Below are 20,590 nucleotides of genomic sequence, written 5' to 3' on the forward strand. Positions count from 1 at the left end.
GGGGCCCCCCTCGGACATTCCTCCGTCACTTATCACCGAGACAGGCGATCCAGCCCTGCTATCACAGTCAAGGGCTGTCAGCAGAAAAAATAATGAACGCCAGGTTTTGTATAATCCTAACGCTGCCGGCTCCCCAGTCGGGAGCTCGTGTCGGACAGCAGAGCCGAGTTCCTGCCATAAGGCAAAGTCCAGGGCAGTATCTCTGTCCATGGAAATCCCTTTTAAAGTAGCCCAGTCTAATAATTCCTGAACTGAGTTTTCAGGAATGGAGGTGCTCAATATGCTAAACACACCTTTCCAGACCAGTACGACAGCGTCGGTTTGTGAGCCGCTGTTCGCCATTTCTCAGTCCTGTTGGACCTCCCGGTCCCAGGGGCGAAGGGGAACAGCGTACCTCTAGAGGAATTTGGCTTGGCTTGCAGTGTGCTGGACAACTGGAAAAAAAAAATTGAAGAACTTATATTACCGCAGTCCTGGTTCCTACGGTATATCACCATGTCCCGCAGCTATAGGGAGGAGGAGGAGGAGAAGATCCAGCAGGCAGGAATTGTGCAGCAAGATTGATTTATTTAATTATTTTACAAACTCTTTTATAGACTTTTTTCTTCATAGTCTAATTGGACAAAGGACCAGCCACCCCTTGGGGGTGATTGGCCAAAATCCTAAAACATCCATTATCAAAATATTCTCCACTATACCATAAACAAGACTTTCTAAGGTTGCAGGTGGCTTGGTTGTTTACATTCCCTGCTACCTCTTCTGTGAGAGAGAAAAGTCTCTCATGGACTTAGAAAAATAACAAGAAGATCCTCACTAACAGCATTTTTGTACCTACAGTAGCAGCTTTGAACTTCCATGGAGCTAACAGTATATAGAAAGTTACACACAAGGCCCAAGCAGCAGCTACAAAATTGCAAAGGCAAGCTTCAATTCATTAAAATTCTTAGCGGAAAAGCAGGTTTTGCAGGTGCTAACCAGCATAGAGTTTTTCAAAGGTTTTTCTTAGTTGAGAATTAAAAAGTACATAAGAACAAAAGTCACACTCACATTTTTCTTAATTTCATATACCAGTGTGTTATATGACTGACTGCTTCTAGCAGCTTCTCACAGAAGCCACCTCATTGGCCTCCCCTGCTACTAAAAACCAGGCCATGCAAAACCAGTGCATCTAGGCAGTGTGAAATTTATTAATTTACACTCTTCATAGAATCGTAAAATGGTTTTTGTTGGAAGAAACCTTATAAATTATCTAGTTCCAAGCCCCTGCTGTGGACAGGTACACCTTCCATTGTATCAGGTTTCTCAAGGCCCCATCCAACCTGTCCTTGAACACTTCCAATAATGGGGCTTCCATACCATTTCTGGGCAATATGTTCCAGTTTCTTACCACCCTCACTGTAAAAAAACCCCAGCCCTTCTATCTGATTTGAAGCAACCCTCTTTCAGTTTAAAATCCTTACCCTGTCACTACAGAATCTGGTAAAAAGTCTCTCCCTTTGTCTTTTTTACAAACTCCCTTTAGGCACTGGAAGGGCCTCTATGGTCTCCCCAGAGCCTTTTCCAGGCTGAGCAACCCCAACCCTGTCAGCTTTTCTTACTAGAAGAGATGCTCAAGCCATCTGATCATCTTCATGGGTCCTCCTCTGGACTTGCTCTAAACAGGTCCATGTCTTTCTTGTGTTTGGGACCTCAGAGTTCCATTACTGTAAATGGAGGTTCACAGGGTGTAGTAGAGGGGGAGAATCACCTCTCTTGATCTGCTGGTCATGATGCTTTATGCAGCTTTTTTCAATTCCTGCTTCTTAAGTGACCACAGCCCAAGACCACACTTCTCCCTTTATCATCTTACATGGTACTGAAAAAGTGTCCACAGCAAAATTAAAACAAGAGAAGTTTCAGGGATGTTTTTCTTTTGTTTGCAAGCTTCTCCCAGAAACCTCCATTGTCTCTTTTAAAGTAGATTTCTAAGTTGTATAAAAACAAAAATGAGGATATTAAGTCTTTACCAATTACATTCATGACAAATACTTGGTGCATCTCAGCACACAATGTGCTGCAACAAGCACCTGTCAGCTTTCACAGAGAATCTCAACATGGGGACTATGACTGTTTTCACTAAAGATGTTCAGGCAGTTTTGGGCTCTAATGATTAAAGCAAATTTATCACAGAATCATAGAATGGTTTGGGTTGGAAAGGACTTTACAGACCATCCAGTTCCAACCCCATGCCATGGACAGGGACACCTCCCACCTGACCAGGTTGCTCCAAGTCCCATCCAACCTCGTCTTGAACACTTCCAGTGGTGGGGCAGCCACAGCTTCTCTGGGCAACTTGTGCCAGGGCCTCACCACTCTCACAGGAAAGAGTTTTTCTTCCTAAAAATTGTATTTATTCTAAATCCTTAATAACCACAATATAAATCCTTTGAGACAAACTATACTGGCCACAGAGCAGGGACAATGACTGCTAGCAAAACACATTTACCTTTTTTTGCCCTAAATATTATTGTGAAAATAAAGGAAATTGTTATTCAGAAGATTGAAGATAATGTATTGCCTATGAGCAGAGCCTTGTGGTAATCACGGTGTTTATTAGAATGTGGTAAACAAATCATCCTAAAGCCCACAAAGACAAATGCCCATGTATTTATATTACAAAATAGGAATGTTGCCATCTGATGACTTGTAGGAAAAAAATTAAAGAAACAAGTACATGTAGGAGAAAGTAAGTAAAAAATCCATTGCTTTAAAACTCACTGGATCAAATGCATTACCTTCCATATATTAAGATCAGTTGAGTCATATCATGAATGGAGTAGTTAATTGAACAGATGAGAGGAAATTAGGTCTCTGTTTTTTTTAATGAAAGGAAAAAGCAAGCTATCCTAAGGAATGAATGAACGGAACAAAGAGTTTAAGAATGTGAAAAGCTTATTCATTCTTTTTCATTGAATGAATAGGAAAACAGATTAATTCTGGGAGTTGGTCATGAGACAACCTGCTTGCTTATGCTTCACAAATCCTGCATCAACAGGAACCCTGATGAGCTCTCACTAGGCAGCTTCTCCAGTGTACTCCATGACCAAAGTCAAACAGAGGTGCTTGCTTGGAGTCTAACTCCACTGGAGCTACTCCACTAGAAACCATTCTCCTTGTAAACCTTGTAAAACCTGTAATGAATTGTTTCAGTAATGTGATCTTGAGTTACTAAGCATGAGTTACATCATAGTAATCCATGCCCAACATCTGAAAATTTAAGTTGTGAGAAATTTAAGTAAAAAAGTGGAAGAGACAGGAGCTGAGTAGCTATTTGGACTCACTTCCCTCTCCTAAATCAAAACCAAGCAGCTTTGTGAATGTTGGAAAGATGCATCATAAAGAAGGTATTGTATGACTCATCACTGTATGATGCTCATCACAAATGTGAATGATTTCCTAATAAGCAGTGAGAAATCAAAGCAATACTAGTAAGAATCTGACAGCTGCACCAAGCATAAAATTTCTGTACCCTGCATGGCATGCAATTCAGCAGAACAATGATTCTGATGCATACAGTCCTTAAGTCTGTTATGTCTTTGACCCATCTGCTCATATACATGGGGGCCCAAGAAATTTTTCTTCTTCCTTCAGCACACTGGCTACTTACATACATGGTAGGACACATGGCAGGTAGGAGGCTGTTCTCAGTTCTTTCATTCCCCTCCTGCACAGACAGGGTACACAAAAGTCGGATTATTATGAGCACTGTGATCTAAATCTTGAGCAATGGGCAAGCTGGGAAAATCATGTTGCACAGGTGATAGCATCATTCCAGACCTCCCCTCTTCAATTCCTAAACTATTAATATTAAACATTTATAAGTGTTTTAACAAATGAAATTGTTATTTGCAAAGTATTTTTTTCAGCTAAGCAGTTTAATACATCAATGAATTAGCAAACAGAAGGAAGCAGAAAAATTAGGATATCACACTTGTGTTTACATTAAACAATCACTTGTATGAGTGTTTATAGCTGGTTTATCTAAGGGCAACATCCTATAATTTATTATTCATCCATATTAATGAACCTTTTGTCATTTAATTTTGATAAATGTGAAAAACGCTGTTCACTCTTTGTAAAATTTTTAAAGAAGTTTAATAAAAGGGACAATTAGGAGACAATAGCAAAATGGGTATTATGGCCAGGTGCTTTGGCAGAGAGCCAAAGGCACACCTCTACATCCAAAAGATTGTCTTTAAAAGTACATCTCTTATTGCATATTCATCACAATCATGCATGATTCATAAATTCTTTGGAGTCTCTATGTATCATCCCATCAGCCTTATCTTCCTCTTTGGCTCCATTCTGTCTCTGCTCCCTCCATAAATTCTTCTCTCTGGTTTCTGGTTTTCTTCTTCTCTGATAAGATACTCCAGGAATGGGAAGACTTTCTCTGCCTATCTTTTCTAAATTGACTACATAAACAAAAGACATTCTATATCATGTATTACATTACAGAACCCAGGTAAAGTTTTTCTAACATTATGTAACATGCAAGAAGTCAACATCACAATACATTTATAACAATAAAGATTTTTACAACATAAAAAAGTACACTATTTGAAGGAGATTTTGAGAATATGAAGGAGCTAAAACTGGAGATTGCCATTGACAAGGGAAGAGCATGTTACAGAGAAGACATGCCCTGTGTTTGAAAATAAAAACACACAGTTAAATACAAATAGAAGTTATTTTGCCTACTGTCATTAAATCAACCATAAAGTAAATCCTTCTGTGCACCTTCTGAAACCCATACGCCAGGCAGACCCTCACAGAAGGCACCAGACAACCACTGGCAGATCTGCATGTGTTAAGAAACTGTAGTGGTGGTTGCAGGCTTGGTAGAAAAGGTAGACGCTGCTATATGTGAAATATCAAAGCTCCCATTCAGCCTGTTTACTTCAAGAGAATGGCCTGATCACCAGAGTAATGGCTGTCATCCATGGGAGAAGCATGGGGAGAAATAAGATAGGATTGGGTTGTGAGCTGTAAAATGTGCCTGAAGAGGCACATGGCCACACAAAGAAGCACATGGTGGCACACAGAGGCTTGTCCCCACCAGACCCTGGGGGGAGGAGGTGTCACACAGCAGACCCCTACAGAGAGGAGCCTGCCGGGAGCTGACGGACGGGTGAACAGCGAGTGATCACCTCATAGAAGGACATTGATAAAGTGTGTTGCTGATGTGGCAATATGGGATAGGTCACGTAGTGAGGATTACCATATAAGGAAATACTGTGCCTTAGAAAAGTGTGTAAAACCATCTCATTCCTTTGAATAAACCATTCAGATCCCCTGCTGGTCTGGGTCCGTGCCTCAATCGCCAACAGAGAAGAAAGAAAAAGAAATTTCCAGCCATGGGGATTTTTCAAGACTTGCCTGCAGAAAGCCCCGAGGCAGCCTGGCCTGATCCCAGGGGTGGTCCTGCTTTGGGCACAGTGTTGGACCAGAGACCTCCCAGGGGCCCTTCCCACCCAAAGGATTCCATTAGAAAGGGAGCATAGGAACAAGGAGCCATAAACCCTTTCATTGTAACTGTGAAAAATATGAGAAAGCATATAATATGAGTACCTATATGTCTGGTATAGTAAGCTCACAGAGTATGAGGAAGACTCACATTCCAGAGTACATTACCAAGGACTTCCCACACTCAGCAGTCAAAACTAGCAACAGAATACATAAATTTTTTTGAGTGATTTTTTAAAAGAAAAACAATCTTTGATCTATTCTTGCAAGGAAATAAAGAAAACAATTATTAAACACAGATATGGGACTTGGAATCCTAACTGGAGGAAGACATGGAACCACAAGTAAACTTTGCTGGAGTCACTGAGCCAACAGCTGAGCCAGCTGGTGGGCCAGAGAGCCCCGAAACAGCAAAGGCCTGCTGGTAGAAAAACTCAGATATTTGAGATACCACTCTCACCTCTGTGTGAGTAAAGGAAAAGCCTCTCCCACAATTCCCTGCGGATGAAATGTAACCTTACACACCCCCTAAACCCTGGTTGAAGAAAACTACCTCTCCCAGCAGCCTGTGGGGCTGCCTACCTGACCTGATCCCCGACTCTGCCCCTTCCCTCTGCTCAATGGTTCCCTTCCCTGGTCCCGCCTTTGTACCGCCCCCATGCCCTCAGATCACTGGTTCTGTGACCCTATGTAAACGTGAGCACGAACACGCCTTACTCTCTCTCGCTTTTGGTCGCCTCTGTGGAGGATGAAATAAAACTTGTCTGTGGAATGCGCCATGCGGAGGGCCCTCCTCGGCTCCTTATCTCTGGTAATATTGAGCTATCTGGCTTGAGTGTGTGTGTCACCAGCGTTTAACATCTGCGCGGGGCTGAAAGGAGAAGTTTGTTAGCGTGAACTGATGCACCCGAGCGGTCTCGCGCCCGAGACGGTTTTGGGGAACACAGCAGCGATCTCCCAATGGCCCTAACACCCCACACTTTTATAAAACTCCAGAGCCCTAAAGAGGCAGAATTTGTGTCATGTCTTTATCTTCATTTTCTTTAAGATTTCATTCAGACAGAATACAGTTTGAGGAGCTGTATCCGGCTCTTTCAATTGCAGCACATGAGAAGCCGGCACATACCACTGCTCCACTGAAGCCAAGAGCCTAGATATTCACTGGGGCATTCATCCACGTTGTGAGGACATTTTTGTCCCAGTGCTTGACATCAAAACAAAAACCAAATAAATAAATAAATAAAGTAAAAAGGCATGGTCTTTCTACTCATTTGCAAATCTCATTTTTTAATGCTATTTTAAAACACCATTTATGTCTAGTCTGAATAGGTAAGTAGGAACTGGAGGTTTACAACCCAAATTTTAGGTTGCATAAAATAGGTTTTAGGTAACTAAATTACATTCTGGAGTGCTAAACATTGCTATGTTTTTCTTACACAGATGCTGTTTAATTGGATTCCCTGGACCATAGTAGGCTGGCTCTGGAGTCAGAGATGACTGCTGTTAGAACATCAGAAGGCAAAACAGGTTTTTAATATAATATATAATAACTCAGTGACCTTTTTGGTGGAACGAGATATAAAAAGACCTATTTAACTGACTCATGATAGCTGGAGCTAGAGAAATTCAGGCAAGAAAAAGCACATCTCAGTAGATGAAGAGTATTTATTCTTCATCAAAATAAATCTGTAAATCAACATTAAATTCTTAGAAGGTATGTTCAGGTAAAAGGTAAAGGCTTGATGCAAAAAAACATTTGGTAAAGTTATGGATTGATCTGTGCAAGATGGCAAATTTTTCCACTAATGTCTGCCAGGGCATTAGTCGTTTGCTAGTAGCAGTGTCACCACCACTAGCCCACTACCATTAAAATCTCTATAAAACAGAATTTCAACTAGAAAACAATAATCAGGCCTTTACTTCAAAGACTAATCTGTTTTTCAGAACCTACTGTGAAACAAATAGATCAAATGCCTTCTTGTTTGATTCTTTCTAAATCCTCTTTTTCTCACAAGGGATCCATTCCCGTTTATTCTGTGAATATCACCAAACAACTCTCCTAGCCAAGGAGTAAAAATACCCTCTACTCCTTTTGTCTTCTTTTTTCATGGGGTTGGGTACTGGATTATTAATTGAGATTCAGGCTCCCTGCAGGCTGCCACCTTATTCAGTAAACATTTGTCTGAGCAGCCTCTCATAATTCACAGCTTCAGGTAAGTCCATCTCTATTAGTGCTTATTAAGCCACAAACAAGACCTTTAAACGCTGTTGTATGGATTCTGTCTCTAAAATAGTCCTTAACCATATTTTAATTTTTTTTTTTTTTCTCTGTGTACTGACTTAGGGACCAAATTCTGTCCTTGCCTGTCCTGTTGTAGAGAATTTTGATTGTGTCTTGATATTTTGTTAAATAATCACTGTATAAATACCAAAGGTATCAAACCTATCAGTCCTGTTTTGACTCAGGGCAAGACCACTGCTCTCTGACAGCTCTTCTATGTGTGGATCAGGCATTATGACAGTAAGAAAAATTCTTTAAAATTATCACAATATTGTGCCTCATAGAAATCAGTTATTTGTACTTAACTTCAAAGAACTTTACCTGTGCATTTCCTAAGGTAAATATTGGAGATACTTATTACAAACTTTCATATTCTGCTATAAAAGGCAGTTTGTAATATTTCATTTCATTCTTTTATGTTCCCACTTTCTTCAAGGGTACTTCTTGATGTTCCATTTCATCTGAACATAGAAGAGCTGTAATTTCAGATCAGTGACTATGCTTCAAGTCCTAGTTCATATAGCATAAGGTAAAAGAGTTCTTATGGATATACTTTGGTTAAAAATGTTAACATTTTAGATCCTAGACAATATGCAATTTTAGGATTAAAGAGCAAGTTAAAGATTTATCAGAATGTAGATACATACATATTTTCTTCAGTAGCATAGTGGTCTGAGGTGGCCCCAGGCCTTCTGATATCCACTATCAGTTCCTGATCATGTATCATGGTTTATCACCATCTCAAGTATAACTACAAGATATGAGATCATGCTGGAATCTCCTTAACCGCAGCATTCCTCTTTTAAAGGGAAAAAAAGGCCCTCTCTGGTGCTGATCTCTCCAGTTGCTGTGGCATGCCTGAAAGGGCAGCCAGCTTCCAGAGAACATAGGGCAAGGGAGGGATCAAGCCTCCTAAAACTTCTTTGTCTCCAGAGAAAACAGTTTTAAGAGATGTCATTCAATCTTAATACTTCACATATGGTGTCTCCAACAATATGATTCAGCTGAAAACATTAAAATTAGGAAGATAAAATTGGAGTTTAGAAATGTCCAGTTCAATAACAGTGTTTACAGTAGAAGCAAGCCACCTCTTTTATCCCTGTTTCTATACCCCAGTGTAGCTGTTGAGTAATTAAACCATGCCTAATTGTAAGCCTGTGAGGAGTCCCATTAGGTTCAAAGAGATTATTCATATGCTTAAGTACATTGCTGAATCAGTGCTGGAATGAAAATAGCTAAATAATTACAGGATTATATGAACACAGAGTTGCAAATATGATGTTTAAAAGAGAAATTCTCATTTACAAGATGATAAGAACACTTAATTGCAGTTTAGAGATGGAATGAAATCCACAACCATAAATGATAATACAAAACACAGCATGTCTTTTAGAGTCACCCTGGCATCCATAACTTGGAAAGCTTCAGGTGACAACCCAAGCAGGTGTATGAACAACAGAGTGCTGCAAATTTTCACATCCAGTCTTTGTATGTATTCCCTTGCATACCTGTACATTTCCAAATAAAAGTATCTGCTTTTCAGCATTCTTTGGTTTTTACTCTAACCCAACACTAATTTCACTGCCCTGTAATATAAGGTCATAACTGAATCATTTCACAAACCATTCCTCTATCTCAGCTATAGGATCAGAAATCTCTAGCAAACTACATTTTCTGGTTTTAGCTCATCTGTCACTGATTAAACCTGGCACGTATGCTCACACTCACAGATTTTAGGGGCTTATTATCCAGAGCTAAGTTCCAAATCTATCAGCAGTAGAAGGCAGCCCTGACTTGCAAGTAAGCACTATCCCATGTTGAAATGGTGGGTGACATGGGTGTCTCCCTCTTCCCACAGCCCTTCTCTTAACAGCTTCCATTTTTTCTTCCTACAGAGAAGGACAAGTGGCTCATGAAGCCACTGAGCTTTCTCTATTGCATATGGCAACACTGTGTGTTCAGACAAAACCTTCACAGAGACTGCTTTAGTCCTGCACAGCCTCCCTGAAGTGAGGCTAACCCAGGAAGTTGCCTGTTTGCAACTCAGAGCCTTCAGGGGTGGTCTGAAGATTAGAAAACCTTTGTGTGCCTGCATTCTGTTCCTTCTGGATTTCACATCCCTCAACTGTAATGGCAGAGAGGTTTCTCTCTCTCTTCTGCTTACAACCCACAGGCAGCTTCTGGGGGGAAGTCTACAATTACACGTTGAAAGTGTGGGCCCAGCCCATGTCTTGAGTCATGTACCTGGCCACATGCTGCTCTCAGTCATAACCAGTTAAGTTAGAGAGGCCGCAGCAATCTGAGTCTACAACTGACTTCAGCTGTGGTGTTGTGCACACCTAGCTTCCTCAGCTGGGGACAAGAGAGGAGGTCAGTAACGTCTAAAAACATTTATGAACCGGAAGCTGTGGCTGTATATAACAAGCTTGTAAGGCTCTGTTCCCATCACTGTTTCTTTTCTCTTTAATTCCTCACCACTGCATGACACTGACACCAGTCTATCACATACAGCAATTTTTCAAAGGGTTCACTTGTGGATGGGCCACTGCTCTGCTTTGCAGACCAATAAACCTTGTTAATCTATGTATGTATAAGGATAAAATAAGATAGGCAAAGTCCACAAGAAAATCTAGTGCATCACAAAGAGGCGAAATACTCCTTTGTTTGGTTAGCATGCAGAACAAGTTTGGGATGGTTTTATGAGAACACCTGATGTGTGTTATTTATTGTGTTCTTCAATTCTACTGAGTGGATATTCTGAAGGAACACAGGGCTATCAAAGCAGCCCACAACAGTGAACCTGTAACAACTTTGTAATAAAGGCTTAAACCCCACATCAATATGAAATCTACTTGTAGAAAATCTTGGTAGTGTTAAGATATATTATGCCTGACAAAATGGTTTCCCAAACATAGAAACTTGAAGAAATACTAACACAGATCACCAAGATCAGCTGAAGTCAAGACAACTGTTGTCTTTGATAGAACAGAAATACTCAAAGCTTGCTGACAGATACAGCATGTATCTGTTAGAAGAGCGTAGTCGATTTTCCACCACTTAAACCAAAGTTCTAGAATGACAATAGGTGTTTCGGAAGACAAAACCAGTAAGTTTCGGAGGACAAACTTGGTATTGAGTGTTGTGCTTTCATAGTCCTTGTTACACCACCGTGACTTCAGTCCTTAGTATCCTCTGTTCCTGAGACAGAGGATCACATTCACCTCTGGAGTTTTTGGAGTTACAGACCCATGACCATACTGTGAGAATAAATCCCTGTGCTTGATATGCTGTCTTCCCCTCACTGAGTCATGTAAGAACAGATGACTGATTAGATGATGGGCACTTCCCTCTGCTCAAGAGTACTTGTTTTCAGGTATGTGAGAAAAGGTTTGTCAGGATTTCTTGGTGGATTGGAACTCCTGAGAAATCAGCTAAGTCTGAGAATCTGCATATAGGTGACTTTTTGCCATTTCTATCCCCCGACTTACCACCTTTTAAGGGCTCTAGGGTGTCAGTTTTCCTGGGAATAAATTGCCTATTATGCTTGGGGGCAAAAAAATCAAAGCCAGACTGGAGCAGCAGGAGTTTCTCAGCAGGGGAGGACTGTAGGGGACCACTCAGCACAGGCCTTCTTGCCGGAACCTCACAACAGCTCCATGAAACAGCCAGGAATTTCTCCAGGCACCCATGCGCACATACACAGAAATGTTACATTGTAAACTTGCACCGAAACCAAGAAGTCTTAAAGCACCGAAGTCTTAACCTGCACAGAAACCAGACCTGGGGAGTTCAAAGAAAGGGATTTTCAAGTTTTAAAAAATCCCAAAGAAACACAGTGGCATCACCCTCACCTTGATTACAGGAATTAGTGCTGCTGCAGTTGGCAACAGAAACCAAATGGCATTTTCTGGTCAGTCAGGAAACAAGGAGAAACTTCTGAGATCACTCACACATAACCTCCACAGCTCAGTTTTAAAGTACCAAATAACAATTCCCTGCAGCCTGAGGCCTGCAAATACTGAAGAAAATTTTTTCAAAAAGAAAAATAGTTCATTTGAATTTGTTCAAGCAAGCAGTTTCTGCAAAAAACCCCCAAACAACAAAAACCTAATGCTTATGTTTCATGAGAAAAGAAGAAAACCACAATTTAATGGCTTCACTTATGAAGGAAGGGTAATTTTCACATTGTGAAGTACTCTTCTTAGGTGGGCTCTGATGTCAAATGTTTCCGTAGGCTAGTGTTCCTGTTCTGCTGCCCCAGAAACATTCATCCCAGTAAGAACCTCAGCAGCGTAGTATTTTAAAGGTGAAAGGTGAATTGCAAAGGAGTGTTTTTTTGGTTGGTTGGTTGGTCGATCGATTTGGGGGTTTTTTGTTTTGAGAGGGTTTTGTGTCTGGGGTTTTTTTTTTTCGTTTTGGGTTTTTTTGTTCTTAACTATTTTCTGAAAGTTAAAAATATATTCTTGGTCTTTATGCAGTAAGAAAACACACTCATTTAAGTTTTCATTATTTTTCTGGGGTTTTTTTTTTCGTTTTGGGTTTTTTTGTTCTTAACTATTTTCTGAAAGTTAAAAATATATTCTTGGTCTTTATGCAGTAAGAAAACACACTCATTTAAGTTTTCATTATTTTTTCCTACTGCTTGCACTTTTTTTAGATTTAAGAATAATTGAAGTGGCAGGTTTAATAAAAATGGGCAAATTATGAACAAATGTCTCAAAGTTAAGCCAAGAATATGTACAAACACAATAGCCTTGCAATCTTTTGGTTTATTTCAGTAAACTTTGATTAAAAGCTTCTTACATAGTTTAGGTAATTGGTTAAAATAATTGTGGAACAGCTCTAGTTCCTTTGCAAAGTCAGATATATGGAAAGTAATTTCTATGACAAAAGTGTTAGCTGAAGGAAGAAAGGGAAATTCATCTCTTGAAATGTTCTTGCTCTAACTTGGAAATATCCTTGGTACATAATCCCACGATCAGATCTCAGTGACTTGATTACTGAACATCAAAGGTTCAACATAAATTACCTTCCTTCTTCATAAGAGTTAGGTTTTCTGCTCTAGGATTAGAAAAAGTTGTTTTTAGAAACTAACAAAAAAATAAGGTTTGTGGAAGGTCTGGTATTTCCATTTTTAGTGAGCTTTCTTCAACCTCATGAGAATGAGCCTGCAGAACCCCAAATGACTGCAAAAGCATTTATCTGATTATCAGTGAAACCCTTCTAAGTTGGCAGTTACCTTGATTAGCAGTGGTGATACTTACAGTGATACTAATGTAATGTTAGTCATTATAGTACTTATAAATTTGTAGGCAGGGTGATTTTCTCCATTTTTATAAGTCTATTTTAGGAGAAGATTAAAACCTTTATGAATTAAGACATGATGAAAAGTAAATAAAGCCCCTTATCGGGACTGGATACATTCTGTCTCCTTAATCATACTTCTGTTTCCAGTATATTGCCAGTATACATCTGTCGAAGATCAAGTCCTATGTCAGCAGATTGAAAACAGGCTCCAAAGCCAAGACAGACAGGTTGATCATTCAGGTTGTCTGAATTTGTGGTCTCTGGTGACTTTTCATCTCAACTTCAAGCAGTGGATTAACCCTAGTTGCTGCAGGATAGGGGCAGACCAGGTATCATCAACCAGCAACATCCCAGAGTGATATCACGGGGCAAGTGCAACCCGAGTATTTCTCAGGACGAATGGGTAATACTTGTGGCAAAGTTCCCCTCAGCAACATCTCAGCAGCCAGCAGCTCTCCCTCCAACAGTTCACAGAGTCCATCTTTCCTTGTTTTTGACAAGCTATCAACATTGTATTATATTTGTCTGCCTGTCAGCATCTTTGGACTTACAGAAAAGATCTGAGCACATCCATTTAGGAGATAAATGGTGCATAAAATTCCATAAAATCTCCTATGAACACACACTGGGCCATGCAGCAGGTCCATCTGAGGAGCAGGTCAGAGCTTTGAAGGATCTTGGTATTCTAGGTGGAAACTGACCAACAAAGTTATTCCCTTCAATCTGCAAACCTCTGGGTGTCAGAGAAAGCCCAGGCTCTGCAGGGACAAGGGAAAGGCCTTGGCTTCTTGTAACTGTCTTTGACTGCACTTCAGGGACACTGTTAACATCCTTGTCTTGTGATATAAATTATAGGTAAAACAATGCAGTGTATGAACAGAGTAGAAATTACATACCCCTATAATACACTTCTGTTCCAGGTCAGCTATATGATGTGTTTTGAGCTGTCCTCCATAGCCCCCACCCCAAAGCCCAATTTGGGATTCTTTCTCTAAAACTTTCTTGAATCTCTCCTCATTTTTTTCTTCTATCAGGCCACAAGTTGAAGCAGCTTTGCTTATCAACAGAAAGTAATATTCCTCAATAATCCATTTTACTTTGGATTTCATTTAGGTTGATCTTCCAACAGCTCCAAAGAGCTCAATCTTACAAGAGACTGCTCTGTCTCTCAAAATTTGAGTGAGGTCTGCTATGCCATCAAGCTTTCTTTCAAAATTACAGCATGATTTGTAGTTAAAATTTTTAATGACAACTATTTCTTAGGCATGGGAGAAATTATAGAATTGAAGAGATGAGCAAAGTTTTCCTGTCTGTTATGGTGACAGAAACTGCATAGGCTGAGCATTTCTATGTCAGAATATTGTAAATTCCATACTGATTTACAATAGAGTAAATCATGATCATTATTTCTACTTAGAGCACCTATGGATTTTGGAAGCATTATGCCCCCATACAGATAGACTATCAGTATATTGTGCAAGGAGCTAGAGTTTGTATGTGAAACATCTGACTCCAGGAAAGTTAGTGAAAGATTTGGAGCATTTTTTTGAATAGCCAAGGTGCCACCCCACTTTCCTGTTCCCATTATTATAGACTAGACAGAACCAGGCTAACTCCATACTCGTATTAATACAGGGCTGTGCTATGAAAGCATTACACAAATAGGGACATCCTGCAGAATTAGCCAGAAAGAGAAAATATTGTACTGAAGTGCCACAAAGTCTCTGAAGCAGCACTCAAAAAAGTTCAGTTGAGCCTGCAGAGCCTTTTTTGATGGCTGACTAGTACAGGTTTCCAGAAATGTTAAGTCATGTATCCTCTTGGTTTCTCAGCTTTCCTCACAACCAGCTGTCAAGAACTCCCACCTCAGAAGAATACTGAGAAACTAAACTGATTTTATGTGCTGGTCACAGAACTGAAGGTATGTGTGCATGGCAAGTTAGTTCGTGTGAGCTGAAGATGAGCAACATGACTTTTTCCTCCATGAAAAGTGTCCAGCAGCTGCACTCAGCTTGTGTCAAGACCAATTCCACAGAGGCTGGGATTCCCTTTGTTGAAGCTTGTAGAGAGTTAATGGTTAAGCCAAGAAAGAATAACACTATTACGACTACATTACATCTTTTAACATACTCTTTTAGGAGGCTGAGTATACATATTTGAAGGAATTTTTTTCAGACCATTGAGTACAATGCCTTCCCAAAGAAAACATTCTCGGCTGTTTCCCTCTAGAAATAGCTGGTATCTGAGGTGACAAGAACAAGTTGCCTTGGATCAAGTTAAAGTTGAAACCAGTCCAACTAGATTAGTGAAAAGGCTATATATTCATGCCCATTCTGAGTTAAAGTGAATTTTTTTAACAACATAGTAGGTTAGCAGAAACATAGTAGGTTTAGCAGAAATGCTAAATGCAAAAGATTTCCTCGAATTTATAAAGTAGGTTTCCTGTGCAACACATTAGTTGTAAAGTCTATATAAAAATTATATGAACTTGTGCAAGTCTGTTTGGGATTTTGAGTCTTTTTTTTATATTATGGTATTTGGGAAAAAATCCAGGATAAGAAGGGTTAACACAATGATTAAATACTTCTTTCAGATGTTGTTTTATAGGATTCTTCCTTTCTTCAGCATTATGAGCACTGCTGGAAAAGCTGGATTATTATTTTGTTATTTTCCAGTCCCCTCAGTGTTTTCCGTTTTCCCCAGAATCATATTATTTGCAATCAGGATCCATGAGAGAAACCCCTCAGTAAAGCTAACACTGAAAACATGCAGCTTTGGCTCCTGCAAGGCTTTCCACAGGCATCACTCCCTCCTGCTGAGCTCAGGAGGGAGACATAGTCAGTGGAAAGATTAACTTTCCGAGAGATTTTTTTTTTAAAAAAGGAATAAGGTAAGATATTGGCACACATTTTGTATCTGTTTTGGTTTACCAATTAAGATAAACCAAATAAAGGCTTATGGCACCATAAGCTTAAAATAAATAAATTAGCATTAAGAAAACTTGATCTGATTTCAACTGGGAAAGCATATCCATTGATACCACTGCATTTTATGCATGCAGATACAGACAGATCTCATCAGAGGCTGAAGCCATGCTGTGTCAAAGACTAAAATATTACTTTTATTAGATTTCAGGGATGTAGCAAAGGCAAGTTTTTCTGGGAAGTTATTTTATAACATCTTATAATGAAGGTTCCCTTTTCTGTGTTCCTATTAATATTGTTTTAGAAGGATTAAATCCTCTTAACTCAAATACTGAGCTATGCTGTGAGTTTGATGGCAGGCCTGGCTCCAAATGCTGTGGTTTTGTATCTCAGTGTGTTACGGTCATATTTGTAACTCTGCTTTAGGATTTCACAGCATTGGCTTTATGCTGCCATTATTCAGAAGCTGGGGGTTTCTCGATGTCTGACAGCCACTTGAAAGTGAATTTGTAGTTGTTAATGCCTATTTCACTAGAACTGCTCCTCACGGTATTAGCAAAAGAGACAGCAACAAACGTGAGACACAGCATTCCCAGTAGCCCATGAAAGGGAAGGGACAGGGAGCTTTATAGGCTGTTATCAGCCATCCTGCATTTCCACTTGGCAGGACTTGGACACACACAGACAAATTCATTTGGATGTGGGGCAAAAGTCACTGAGAGCCAGACTGGCTTAAGATTCCCTGGAAGAACATAAAAATAAATTGGTGCCCTTGATTTATCCCTAAGACTTAGTCTGTTTTCCCCAAATATTTTCTGTATTTCAACACTTCCACGTTATTCTCCGTACTGTTGTTTAGCCACTCTCATTTACTACACTTTATCTTTTAGGGATGAATTGAAACCAACATCTCTGCTTCTTCCCCTGCCTATAAAATACAACCACAAACAAAAATATATATAAATAGTTATAACTGAGTTTTACCTATCACATCCTTTCTGTTCTGCAAAAAGACATTGCCATTGCCAAGTCTGGGGTAACCCTGTATTCAGTTTCTTCTATGATAAGAATTCATGCTTGTAAAATTTACCACAAAATCAATTTTGCTTCTTGCCAAAGGAATACACTCTGTGATACAATCTGGCTTTTATTTTAAGCTGTATTTCTTGTGTATATGGTATGAAGTAAACTTAAAGTGGAAGAGTGTAACTGGATGTAATGTTTCCGCTGAGCTGGTAGAGAGGCCAAAAAAGGCCTGCAGTAAGAAGCAAGGATTGACCAAGTCACTTTTATAAAGTCAAACAGATGATTATGAACAAGTTATTCTAGCTTGAAATTGTCCTTCTGTCTCTTTCTAGGCCATGTTTGGCTACTTGATGTTTGATTTTCACATACCACCAAGTGCATTATCTATATTTTGTGCCCATGTAGGACACCATGTAACACCAACACAAAAGAGAAGAGGAGATAATTCTGTTTCTCAAGAAAAGAATGTCTCAAAACAGTAGGAAATACACTTATATGCATGCAGACCCCCCTGAACCCACAGGCACATGTACCCGGAGCACCTGCTGAGGTCTAGGGTTGGATGCATGCCCCATTTGCACCCTATATCCATCATGTGCATTAGACTCCAGTGTAGATCCCTGAGAAGAGTCTAATGTGTTCATGAGGGCAAAAAGATCAACCCCTCTTTGCTCTGTCCCCACAACCCCTCATTTTCCTTGAGAAAAACTGCAGAGTACAGCTGTACCACATATTGACATAGTTCTAAATTGTCTTTAGTTAAAAATATATTAACACATCAAAGTCAGAGAATGTTCTCCTACTGTCACCTCCCCCAAAAAAGGTTGATCAAAATAAAATAAGAAAAGCTCATAATGCTGGAGTGGCAGAAGCAGACTTTTGCAGACAATAAGAATATGTCAAGTGAATTAATATGAAATATAAGTAGATTTAATGTAGCACTGTGTTACACATAATGAAAGATAAGGCAAATCAGCCATTAACTAGCCATATTCCATCATTGCCATATTCCATCATTACTGATGAGCATCTAGAATCAGACAAAGCCTGGGTTAGTGACTCAACGGTTTATCAAAATAAGCATCACCTATGCCATGCTCAATTTCTGCCCTGTTCATTGAAAACTTCAACTCAGAATTTCTTTTTTTAGAAAGGACAGGTCAGAGGTGAGGTGACAGAGCAACTAGAATGTACCAAGCTCTACCCAGGGACAGAAAAATGAGTTGAGAATTAGTGCACAGGCTAATACGGGGCACATTCTTGTTGATGTTTACTATCACCTGATCAGATGGACAAAGTTGATGAAGCTTTCTATGGGCAACTGGAAACAGCCTCAGAGTAACAGGCCCTGGTTCTCCTGGGAGACTTCAACCATCCTGATATTTGCTGGAGGGACAGCATGTCCCAGCACACACACAGGGAGTTCCTGCAGATTACTGAAGATAACTTTTTCATGCAAGTGGTAGCAGAGCTAACAAGGAAAGGTATGTTGCTGGACCTTGTGCTAACACACTAGGAAGGACTGGTTGAAGACATGAAGGTTGGAAGCCAGCCATGAGATTGTGGAGCTCAGGATCCTGCGTGGAGGAAGCAAAGCAGTAAGCAGGACTAAATTTCTGGAGAACCAACTTCAGCCTCTCCAGGGCCCTGCTTAGAGTACTCCCATGGGATAGGGCCCTAGAAGAGAAGGGAGTCCAAGAATCGGTCCTTATTTAAGCAACACTTCCTTTGAGTTCAAAACCAGTGTATCCCCATGATGAAGAAATCAGGCAAAGAGCACAGGGACACCTGCGTGAATGAGCAGGAAGCTGCTACTAAATCTCAAATGCAAGAAAGAAATTTATGGGCTGTGGAAAAAGAGACAGACCACATGGGAGGACTATAAGAACATCATTAGAGTATGCAAGGATGTGACAAGGAAGGCCAAGGCCCACTTGGAATCAAGTCTGGCAAAGCACATCAAGGACAAGAAGGGCTTCTACAAGTATATCAGCAGCAAAAGGAAGAGTAGGGAAAATGAGAGGCCGCTGCTGAGTCAGATGGGTGTCCTGGTAGTAGAAAACACAAAGAAGGCAGAATTACAGAATGCCTTCTGTGCCTCAATCTTCACTGCTGAGGATGGCTCTTGGGAGCCACAGACCTCAGAGGTAAGAGCAGGCCAGAGAAAGAAAGACTCCCCTCTGGTTGTAGAGGGTTGGTTTAGAGATTGCCTAAGCAGACTTAACACCATGGGCCTTGATGGGATGCACCCATGGGTGCTGAGGGAGCTGGCAGATGTTGTTGCTCTGCTGCTCTCCATCATCTTTGAAAAATCATACAGAACAGGAGAGGTGCCTGATGATCAGAGCAAGGCAAATATCACTCCCGTCTTCAAAAAAGAGGAAGAAGATCCGGAAAACTACCACCCAGTCGGCCTTTCCACTATCCTTGGAAAGGTGAGGGATGGAGGGTCATTCTAGAGGTCACCAACAAGCATGTAGACGAAAAGGTCATCAAGAGTAGTCATCATGGATTCACCAAGGGGAAATCATGCCTGACCAGTCTAATAGCCTTCTATGATGGCATGGTAGGATGGTCAACAAGGGGAGAGCAGTGGATGTTGGCTGCTGTCTTGGTTTTAGTCACCCCAGGACAGCAACTTGACTTCAGCAAGGCTTTTGACATTGTCTCCCATAATATCCTCATAGGTAAGCTCAGGAAATGTGGGTTGGATGAAGGGACAATGAGGTGTATCAAGAACTGGCTGAATGGCAGAGCTCAGAGGGTTGTGATCAGCAGAGCAGAATCCAGTTGGAGGACTGTAGTTAGTGGTGTTCCCCATGGGTCAGTATTGGGTTCAGTCTTATTCAGCTTGTTCATCAACATCCTGGAGGAAGGGATAGAATATTCCCTCAGCAAGTTTGCTGATGATACAAAACTGGGGAGAGTGGCTGATACACCTGAACACTGTGCTGTCATGCAGGGGAATCTTGATAGGCTGGAGAGCTGGGCAGAGAGAAACCAAATAAGGTTCAACAAGTTCAGTGTAGGGTCCTGCACTGGGGAGGGACAACTTCCAGTACCATCACAGGCTGGGGCTGACCTGCTAGAGACCAGTTCTGCTAAGAATGACTTCAGAGTATTTGTGGGTGACAAGTTGACCATAAGCCAGCAGTCCCCTTATAGTAAGGAGGGCCAAAGGTATCCTGGGCTGCATCAAGAAGAGTGTGGCCAGCAGGTCAACAGAGGTGATCGTCCCCCTCTACTTGGCCCAAGTGAGGCCACATCTGGTGTGTTGTGTCCAGTTCTGGGCTACTCAACACCAGAAAGACAAGGAGATACTGGAGACAGTCCAGCAGGTGCCATGAAGATGATGAGGAGTCTCAAGCATCTCTCTTATGAGCAGAGACTGCAGGAGCTGGGCCTGTTTAGTCTGGGGAAGACTGAGAGGGGATCTCATTAATGTATATAAATATCTCAAAGGTGGGTGCCAAGAGGTTGGTGCCAGACTCCTTTCAGTGGTGACCAGCAACAGGATGAGGAGCAGTGGCCATAAACTAAAACACAA

At 40.7% G+C, this 20,590-nt stretch overlaps 1 long non-coding RNA gene across 1 annotated transcript; it reads left to right on the plus strand.

Moving 5' to 3' along the window:
* Nucleotides 1–6: 6 nt before the first annotated feature.
* On the plus strand, nt 7–20,437 carry LOC108446110. The gene is made up of 5 exons (XR_001861214.1): nt 7–421; nt 1,173–1,175; nt 13,099–13,103; nt 17,567–17,572; nt 20,426–20,437. It is a non-coding gene; the product is annotated as an uncharacterized LOC108446110 (long non-coding RNA).
* The last annotated feature ends 153 nt before the right edge of the window (nt 20,438–20,590 follow it).

Source organism: Corvus brachyrhynchos, unplaced genomic scaffold (assembly GCF_000691975.1).
Source record: "Corvus brachyrhynchos isolate BGI_N302 unplaced genomic scaffold, ASM69197v1 scaffold3, whole genome shotgun sequence".
Lineage (NCBI taxonomy): Eukaryota > Metazoa > Chordata > Aves > Passeriformes > Corvidae > Corvus > Corvus brachyrhynchos.